Raw genomic sequence first — 10,457 nt, forward strand, 5'->3', positions numbered from 1 at the left:
CCTGTGAGAGTCTGGGGAGGAGGAACAAGTCGGGTTCACTCAGTCTACCCCATGGGGGGGTGGTCACGGGTGCAGTGGGACATTCAGGGGCGGCTACAGAGGACCTCCCAGCCCTGTGGGTTCAGTCTAACTCAGTGTGTGTGGATGGGGAGAACAGAGATCATCATCCCCCAAAGTAGGGAGAGCCAGAGAGCAGTGAAAGCTGCTTTATTTGGGCAGTGAAGGGCAGAAACATGGAGATACCAGGGGAGAGGGCAAAGGTGGACAATCTTCATCCACTGAGAGGGGACACAGGACTGTGCAGTGTTCCAGGCCATCTTCCTGCTCATCCTGGCTTGGCACAAGTTAGCCTCGGGACCATGAGGAGATGAACCTGAAGCCTGTCTTCCCAAATCCCTGGAAAACAGACATCTGTGACACTCCTCTGGGACCTGGGGCACAGTTTGTGTAGCTGAGCACCCTAGACTGTCTGGGCTGTCGTGCAGCTCTGCTGTGAACTCGCTGGGTGTCCTCGGGCAAGTCATTTAATGGCTCTGAGCCCTGATCAGTCTTCTTATCTGAGAATAATGGGAATAACAATGGTACCCACCTCATAGGGTTGTGATGAGGCCTGCGAAGTGTTAGCATAATAACTGGCTGAAAGTAAATGTGGAATAAATATGAGTTGTTAGGATTATAACTATTCTATCAAGAGACCTGGGTTCTGGTCCCAGTTCTGCCATGTTTTCCTCACTGGACCTGCCTGAGTTTCCATATAAAAAATGGGATATTGGGCTTCCCTGGTGGCGCAACGGTTGAGAGTCCGCCTGCTGATGCAGGGGACGCGGGTTCGTGCCCCGGTCCGGGAAGATCCCACATGCCGCGGAGCAGCTGGGCCCGTGAGCCACGGCTGTTGAGCCTGAGCGTCCAGGGCCTGTGCTCCGCAACGGGAGAGGCCACAACAGTGAGAGGCCCGTGTACTGCAAAAAAAAAAAAAAAAAAAAAACAGGGATATTGAAGGATTAAATGAAATAATGGATGTGGCAGAGACTCCTAAGATGAGTGATGGTCTCTTTCCCTCTGAGGTTCATCTCACTGGGGCTGCAGAGGGGTTGTCACCTCCACTCTGTCAGGCCTTTACTGGGCTCTCTGTCCCGGCAGGATCTGCTGCCGTAGGGCCAGCCCATCTCCTCCTCTTGGCCCATGAGGCAGAATGAGAGGAAAGGGCTGTGGTTGCCCCAGCAGGGACTGTGGTTACGCAGGACGAAGGACTTCCTTCCAGACTGCAGGATGCTATCTTGGGAAGGAGCCAGAGATCGTGGGACAGAGGCTGCTGAGGGGAGGGATTGCTTCCAGGGGAATGTCCAGATTAGGCTGGTTAGGCCAGAGTGGGCCAGTGGAGTGAATGAGCTCAGCAGTGACCTCACTTCCAGAGAGCTTGGAGGGGTCCTATTTAAACCTGCCCCATGGCTCCCAAGATCACAGAGACAACAGACAGGAACAGAGACATAGCCAAAGGGGTATTCCAGGACAGACAGCCAGGGGCAAAGGGCCACCCAAGAGACATATGCATGCTATTCCCTCCACCCAGAACACTCTTCCCAGGTCTGGAGTGGCTGATCTCTCATCCTTCAAGCCTTGATTAAGAGTTACCTCCTCAAAAAAAAAAAAAAAAAAAAAAAAAAAAGAGTTACTTCCTCAGACTGGACCACTCGGCCAACCGATTCATTCATGCAATCTTTAGTGAGCCCCAGTTATGAGTCAGGAACTGTTCTAGATCTGTGAACAAGACACAGTCCTTGCCCACTCCATATAATGTAGCACCTGGCCCACCTCGATCTTCTCAAACACAGCACACTGTTTATCTCTTTTTTTTCTTTTATTAAAATATATTTATTTATTTATTTTGGCTTCGCCGGGTCTTAGTTGTGGCACGCAGGATCTTCATTGTGGCATGCAGGATCTTCCAGTTGCGGCATGCGTGATTCTTAGTTGCGGCATGCAGACTTCTTAGCTGCGGTATGCATGTGGGATCTAGTTCCCCGACCAGGGATCGAACCTCGGCCCCCTGCATTGGGAGCACGGAGTTTTACCTACTGGACCACCAGGGAAGTCCCCATATCTCTGACTTTTTTATTGTTGTCTTCCCAACCAGAATGTAAGTGCCATGAGGACAGGGACTTCAACTGTTCTTTTCACCAATGTGAACTCAATGACTCAGAGTATAAACCTGGCACAACCGTCTAAAATAGGCCCTTGATAAATATTTGTTGAAGAAATAAATGGACACAGAGACCAGGGATAGACAGACACACAGAGAAAAAGAGCCATGCTCACATGCTCAGAGGTGATGCAAACATTCAGAGATGCCCCAAAATATCAAGCACACACAGACACACACAGGACAGTGTCCTTCAAGCAGGCCGCTTCCCTTAGGTCATTCAGTTTGGTCATCAGGCCTGGGGCTGGGGTGACTCCTGTCCTGGGACCGACCCAGTTGGTGCCCAAGGGCATGACCTATTCTGGTTCCCACACTCCCTGCGTGGGGCACCAAGTTGGCATTATGTTTGAAGAGCCCTCTTTGGAACTCTATTTTACTCCTTTTGTTGTCTTTTGATGAACAGAAATTTTAATATAGTCGAATGTCAATTTTCCAAAAAATGTTTGTGGTGGTTTGAGAAGGGCAGGGCTGAATAACCCCGAAGAAACCCACGCCCGGCCCGCGGGGCCTCTCTCACTGCGGCTCGAGCCCTCTGGGTCCTCGAGCCTGTAAGGCAGGGAGGACTAACCTCGTGCCCGGGTATCACCCTTTCCCCACCCCAACCTCCGTCAGGCCCCGCCTCTAGACCCGCCCCTCCGAGGTCGCGCCCTCTTCTGGCCCCGCCCCTCACCGGCTCTCACGGGCGCAGGGGAACTAGATGTCTCTTCCTCTTGCCCAGATATTGGTAGTTAATATTCTGCCACCGGTGCTTCCACCTGGAAGGAGGGAAAACTGGGCCTACAGGACGGCGGCAAGGCTCCCCGCCCCCTCTGAGTCTACGCCCGCTTCGCCTAGTCCCTTCCTTGGTCAGCCGCTTCAGGCCCCGCCCTTCCCACCTAGTTCCTCCCACTCCTCCCGCTCCTAGGTACAGTCAAGCCCAGCCTGTCCAACCCCTGTCCGACCCTCGCGTCTGGGGATCCGCCCCTTCCCACAGACCCCTCCCCTGCCGTAGGCACCGCCCCTCCCTCCCAGGGCTTCCGCCCCGCCCCCGCGCGCTCACATGAGGCGCGGGCGCGCGCCGTAGCAGCTGGGCCAACGCGCAGAGGGTAAGTCCGCCTGCCCGGTGGTACCCGGCAGCAGCAGTAGGTTGCGCGCGGGCCAGCGCCAGGCGGCGCCCGGCGGGCTGCGGCGCTGCGGGCTCAGCCAGTAGTCGCCCAGGCTGCGGTGGGCGGCGGGCGCCGGCATGGCCGGGCCCCGGCAGCCCCGGAAACACAACTCCTGGTCAAGGCGGTGCGGGGGCGTGACCCGGGGGCGCCTGCGGGGTAGACGGGCAGCGGTCACCCCAGGAGGCACGACAGGCGGGGAGTAGGCGGCCGCCTCGTGTCAGACGCGGCGGCGCGAGGGTCGGGGTCACTCCTGGCCCATGTGGAGGGGCGGGGAGGGGGATTGGAGGCCCCCCTCGGGCCTTCCCAAGGATCTGGACTCCTCCCCCGCAGCTGCCAGACCGGGGCCCTTCATCGAGCCGACACCCTCCTCCGGGCCCCCTCACCGGGACAGAAGAAAATTCACCGCGAAGTGGGCAGTCTCGGTGAATAGCATAGTGTCCAGTCCTCCTGGCCCGGCTTCGGCCTCTTTAATACCTGCTGGGACGTGGAGGGGGAGGCCTGAAAGCCCATAGTCCCCCCGGGCCCCGCTGTTTTTAGCAGGAGGCGTCAGCTGGCAGAGCGGGGTGGGGCAGCGCCAGCCCCTCTGGCGGGGTCTAGTCTGTGGTGTCTTCAGCTGCTTCAGTGGGAGGGGGTTGGTCACCAGTGCTGGAGGATCCCCTGAGACCCTCCTCCCCCAGGATCAGGGACAGAAAGGCAAGGACAGGCAGAGGCAGCAAGAGGGGGCCCAGGATAGGAAGGTCAGCTGCCGTTTGGATAAACCCTTCCTTATTTCACCCAGGGGCCTCCAGCTTCTGCTTACACACCCCTGATGGTGTGTTCAGGAAGAAACCACACCTCAGAAGGCCTCACTGCTCCCGGGCTTAAGAGCCTCCCAACTCTGCCCCCATGGCCCTTACAGGAGCCTTTCCCTTGCTCTGGGGCACTCTTAGATATCAGAGGCAGAAGGCTTCTCAGCCACCTCTAGTTCAGGAGTTCTTATCTGGAAGCCAGGACTGAGTTTTTGGGAGCTTCAGGAGGCCCGATACTGTTTGCAAAGTTCAAACACACATATATTTCTGGAAGGAGTCTAGAAAGGGTCCCTGACACCTCCCCCAGCCCCACCCCCCCCACCCTCCCACCAAAAAAACAAAAATTAAAAGCCTACATTCTTTGCAGAAAGGAAAACAAGTTCAGAGAGGGGCAGAGAAAACCCAGTAGTAGGACCCAGGCTTCCTACTACTCTGCCCATCCTTACAAAGGGTGAGACAACCTCTCTGTGCCCTCGTCCTGCTCAGAGCATGGGGTTCCGGGCTCAGAGCCCAGGCTGGGCCCTGCTGCCCCACCCTCTGGGGATCCTGGGGAGCATGCTGGCCCCGCTCCCTTTCCCACACTGCCTGTTTGGGCTATTTCCCCCCAGTGACTCACACTGGCTGCTGGGGAGAGTGGGCAGCTGTTCTGAGCCCCAGAGCCCTGTATGGCCCTGACTTGCCCCCCTCCCAATTGTGTGGCTATATTTGGGGATTCCACCTCCTCTTTTCCCTCCTTGGGGAATTTCCCTCCTCTCATTCCTTCCTCCTTTACCTGTCTCCAAGTTCTCCCTCCCTGATGGCTCCTTCCCAGCAGCAAACAAACAGGCTCTGGTCTTTCCTATGTTTGAAAAAGAAGAAAGCCCTCCTTCGACCCCAGGTCCTTCTCCAGCTCCCCTTCACAGCCAACATTCTTGAAAGAGTTGTGTACACACGTTTCCACTTCCTCACCCAACCCCTGCGGTCTGGCTTCCTCCCCCACCATTCCACAGGGGCAGCTCGTCAAGGTCACCACTGACTTCCCTGTTGCTAAATCCAAGGGATGCTCGTGAGTCTTTATCTGATTTGACCCCTTAGCAGTGGCTGACTTTGACACAAACACTCCCTCCTATTTGAAACACTTCTGTGCCCTTGTTTTTCTGGACACCGTGGACTCTTGATTTCTTTGCTATTTATTTGCAACCATGTGGTTGCCGCCACATGGCAAATTTCTCATCCTTCGCTCACTGCCTAATCATGGGTGTTCTTGGGGCTTCTACAGTCTGTCCCAGGGGATCTCATGGGTTCCCATGCCTTTGGTGTCCACCTGTGTCAGAGACTCACTTCTCTCTTTCAGCCCAAGCCTCTCTTCCCTGCCCAACACCTATCTCCTGGCCCCATCCGCCTGGATGTTTCACCTCACAGCAAACATGCCCCACACCGGCCCTTCCTCCCATGTTCCCCAGCTTGGCCATTTTCTCGGTTGCCTGAACTGGAAATCTGGGCTTGGTTCTAGACTCTTCCCTGTCCCTCCCTTTTCATATTCAAGCAGTTACAAAATCCTGTCCTCTCCAGGATATGTCTAAAATCCAATTGCTTCTCTCCATCTCCACTGCTACCACCTGGTCCAAGGCCCCATCGCCGTTCACCTGGGAGGCTGCAGCAGCCTCCTGGATGATCTCCCTGCTGCTACTCTCAATCTCTTTTGTGTTCTGTTCTCACAGAGCAGCCAGGATTGTCTTTCCAAAACATGAATGTGTCCCTCTTCACTGTGTCTTCACCACCACGTTCACTCGTGGCACAGACCAGTCCCAGGGCCAGGGATATTTCTCACCGCCATGTCCTTGTCTGGGTAACTGCTTCTCATCTCAGTTCCAGTGTCGCTTCCTTAGGGAAGCCATCCCAGATCCCGCAGCTGGCTCTGCTATTCCTTCTCACAGTGCTCAGCCTCTCTGTAGACCGATCAAGCAGTCATTCACTAGCCAGTCTAATCTGCAAACATTCTACCAACTCCTGAACGCTTCCATTCTAGGCCCCGGGATGTTAGGATGAATATGACACAGCCCCTTCCCTCCGTGAGTCCATAGTGTAATGGGGTAAACAGGCACTCAACAGGGATCAAGGAAGAGATGAGTACACAGTGGGACAAGCAGGTGCTATGGGAGGGGAAGGACAGGTGGTCAGAGGAGGCTTCTTTGAGGAGTGACAATTGGTGGAGATCTGAGAGGTAAGGGGGATGGGAGGAGGCTATTCCAGGCAGAAGGAACAATGTGCTGAAAGGTGGGAAGAAGGTTTTGTGAAGAACTCAGGGGTGTCCACGTGGCTGGACAAGTGATGTAAAGAAGCCATTGATGAGATTTAAATAGGAGAATTACATGGCTGGGTTGTGGTCTTTATAGAATAATTCTGGGCTAGAGGAATCAAGAAGGGAAGGAAGCACAAGACCAATTAGGGGGCTGCTGGAGTAATCAAGATGAGTAGCGATGGGGGTCTGGTTCAGGGCAGTGTGGTGGAATTGGAGCAGAATAGACTGTGGGCACCAGGACTGGGAATTGGAGAAGAGAGAGGGAGTGAGAATGATTCCAGTATCCTTACCCCAAGGGCAGGTGGGGAGAGGCCAGTGGGAGCTGGGACACCCATATTCCTGTGGGGTCCAACCCACTGATCTACCTGGTGTTAGGTTGCCTGATGTCTTCCCACGGCCCTCATCCCTGCTTTTTCCTAGAGGAGCAGATGGAGTCCCGAGTGTTAGATGCCTGCTAAGGAGGCCTAGGAGGAGGCCGGCGGGGGGAGGAAGGGGAAGTTGGGTCAGGGTCCAGATGTGATGGGGTTGCAGGGAAAGTGGCATTGGGGTTTCCTCAGGGTCTGGAAGCTCCACGGTCTCTGGCTTCACCCTGAGACCCCCCCAGTTCTGAATGCTCAAACTCAGGGCCCAGTCCTTAGGGGTTCTGGGGGCCTTTTAGGGGCTTCGAGTCTATATCTGAGAAGCCACAATGCCCTGACAAGTCCCCAGGACTCTAGAGAGTTGCTAGCATCAGTGTGCACTTCCCACGAGCTGGCCCACTGCCTATTACCTGCATAATCCCCTGCAATCCTCACATTAACCCTCGGAGGCATGTAGCTTACTATCCCTGTTGTACGTACTAGACTTCCAGGGTTAAGGGACTTGCTCAAATTCAAACAGCTAAAACGATGCAGAAGGAGGATTTGAACCAAGGTTTGACTGACATCAGAGTCTGTGCTTTTAACTCCTGTGCTATATTAAGCCTGTCGACCCCTTGGTTGATTGGCTCGGTAAAGGAAAGAGGCTTTGTGGGGGATTTGCTTGTGGTTGGGGTGGCTGCCCCCTTCTCATATCAAGCGATGGGAAAGGGTAGCGCTGACGTCAATTGTTGCCATGGAGATATAGCAACCCTTTCCCTGCCATTTCCATGGTAACCTGGGGGGTCCATCTGTACTTCGCCCCCTCCTTCTAAAAGAGGGTCCCTTAGGGAGGGGCTGCCTAATAAGGTGTCTGAGAGAGAAGTCAGGGAAGGCAGTGATTCAAGTATCCTCCTTTCCCTGGGCCCCTCCTCATTTCTCAAGCTGAGAATGAGGCTGGGATGTGGGGGTCCTGCCTGGGGGTCTGGGGAAAGCTTTACCCTCTAGGGTGAGGGAGGCAGTTCTGCCTTTCCCACCTGGGGATTCCCCTGGAAATGACACCCCCGCCCCACTCCCCACCAAGTTCCTCAGCACCTGAGCAGGACTGTGAGGAACTTGGCAGAGGGAGGCGAGAGAGATTCCCCAACCCTCTCCAAGGCTGGGCATCACCCAGCCCCTGGGGACGTGGCTGGCTGGCTCTCTGCTGCCCCTTGAAGCCAAAGGTAGGAGCAGCAGCAGCCTCTCTTGCTCAGTGCTAGAGGTGCACGACATTCCTGCCTAGTGCTCTATGTGCATGACTTTACTGAAAGCTTCCACCAGGTTTCATTAGCCCCATTTTACAGATTTGGAAATAGAGACTCAGAGAGGCTAAGTATGTAGCCCAAGTTTGCACAGCTAGTAAATGGCAATCAGGACTCAAATCTAGGACTAAAGTTTAGGCCAGTGACTTTTCCAGGGGGAAAAAAGGAAGAAGCAACAGAGAACGTGATGGAAAAGGAGAAGAAAAATAGAGTGAAGTGACCCAGGTTGGAGCCTGTCATTCTCCCTGTCACCTACAGAACAAAGTTCAAACACAAGGCCTCCCTGATTCAGCTTCTCTTCTGTTAACTCATCCCTGGATCCCTTGAATTCTGAGCTCTGCAAGGGCAAGGGATATGTCAGATAAAGGCTTGGGTTCTCTGCACCTCGTGTGGCCCAGGTAGGTGTTGGTGAAAGTTGATCGAACTGAGTTCCTTGAAATTGTCTTCCACTTTCCTGCCTCAAGGCCTTTGTCCACAGTGTTCCACCTGGAATGCCCTTTCCCCTTGCTCATGGCCATTCTAGAGCTGTGTAGCCCCAGGGTCTGGCCCACTGGCAAGGTGTTTGTCTGTATTCTTTGCATCCCTCACTAACCAAACATAGCGGTAAATCTTGTTTTTCTTTTTCCTTTTTTGGCCACGCCACACAGCATGCAGGATCTAAGTTCCCTGACCAGGGACTGAACCCGTGCCACAGCTGTGAAAGCTCGGAATCCTAACCACTAGGCCACTAGTAAATCTTTTTAAATTTTATTTTATTTTAAAAAATTAAAAAAATTTTTGGCTGCATTGGATCTTCGTTGCTACGTGCTGGCTTTCTCTAGTTGTGGGGAACGGGGTGCACAGGCTTCTCATTGCAGTGGCTTCTCTTGTTGCGGAGCACGGGCTCTAGGTACGCGGGCTTCAGTATTTGCGGCACGCAGGCCCTAGAGTGCACGGGCTTCAGTAGTTATGGCCTGTGGGCTCAGTAGTTGTGGCACACAGGCTTAGTTGCTCCGTGGCATGTGGGACCTTCCCACATCAGGGATTGAACCCGTGTCCCCTGCATTGGCAGGCAGATTCTTAACCACTGTGCCACCAAGGAAGTCCCAGTAAATCTTTCTTTAAAGGAAAGGAGTGTCGAGAAGATTGGAGAAAGGAAGTGAGGGAGATAAGAGAGAAAGGAAGAATGGGAAGGATTCAGCATTTGTGGGCTGGCAAGGTCCATAGAGATCACTGGTGCTTTTTTTTTTTTTAAACTAGTGAGGAAATGGCCCCAGAGGGAAGGGATTTGCCTCCCAGCAGGTCATTGCTAGGCCACGTGAGTTCCATGAGGGTCAAGGCCCATGTTTGTCAAGTTCATCGTTGAATCCCCAGTGTCCTGCACAGGCCTGGCTGGTAGACTTGTATTGAATGAAACAGGGACGAAGCCTGAAGGAGAACCCAGTCACACAGAACTCCTGGTCACACTTCCTAAGGCTCCTCATTGCCTTCAAATTGAGTTGTTACACTGGCCCCTGCCACTCTCTATCCCTTTTTTTCGGGCTTCTTTTCCTCCCAGGGGTACTTGATCTTTATATAAGCTGTCTCTGCTCCTGGAATGTTTTTTCTCCATCATTACCATTATTTTCTGGTGATGCTGTCAATCACCTGGCTGTGCTTGCATCTCAAGTGTAGGCTTACCTGTAGTTCAGCCTGGTCAATTGTAGTCTCCCATCTCCCTGACAGTGGTAATTGGCCCAAGGAATGTGCATGTGATTTAAAAGGGCCAATCACTGGCCTTCCCAGGGATAGGTATACTGAGACTGGGAGAAAGCAGGTCTCCCTTCCTGGGATTTAAATTTTTTTTTTTTATTTAGGCTGTGCCGGATCTTAGTTGCAGCATGCGGGATCTTTTAGTTGCAGCATGTGGACTGTTTAGTTGTGGCATGTGGTCTTCTTAGTTGTGCATGCATGCGGGGTCTATTTCCCTGACCTGGGCCCCCTGCATTGGGAGCACAGAGCCCTAACCACTGGCCCGCAAGGGAATTCCCCCTTCCTGGGATTTTTTTTTTTTTTTAAGCTGATGCAGCCATGTTGCCATGTTCCCTGCCCAGAGGAGATAATCAGGGATGAGAGGAACAAAGCAACAGTCCTAGTGGGGTTGAATCCTTGATTCCAGCCCAATGGATGCCCTGGTTCCTATAGTTCTTCCTTTAATCACTAACATATCCTTCCCAGCAACCTGAAACAATCAATTCCTTTTTTGCTTAAGCTAACATCAGTTGCTTGCAATGGAGAGACCTTATCCATACAGAGGCCGTTTTTTTTCCTCTCTAAAATTACAAGGGCCTCCTAAGGAGGGTGAGTACTGTTTACTGGCAGGGAGGCCCTTTTTCTGCAGAGCAGCAGAATGGGTTGTTAAACGGAGTAGGACCTGCATGGAGTTTGG

The sequence above is a fragment of the Phocoena sinus genome, chromosome 1 (assembly GCF_008692025.1).
Source record: "Phocoena sinus isolate mPhoSin1 chromosome 1, mPhoSin1.pri, whole genome shotgun sequence".
In the NCBI taxonomy this organism is placed as follows: domain Eukaryota; kingdom Metazoa; phylum Chordata; class Mammalia; order Artiodactyla; family Phocoenidae; genus Phocoena; species Phocoena sinus.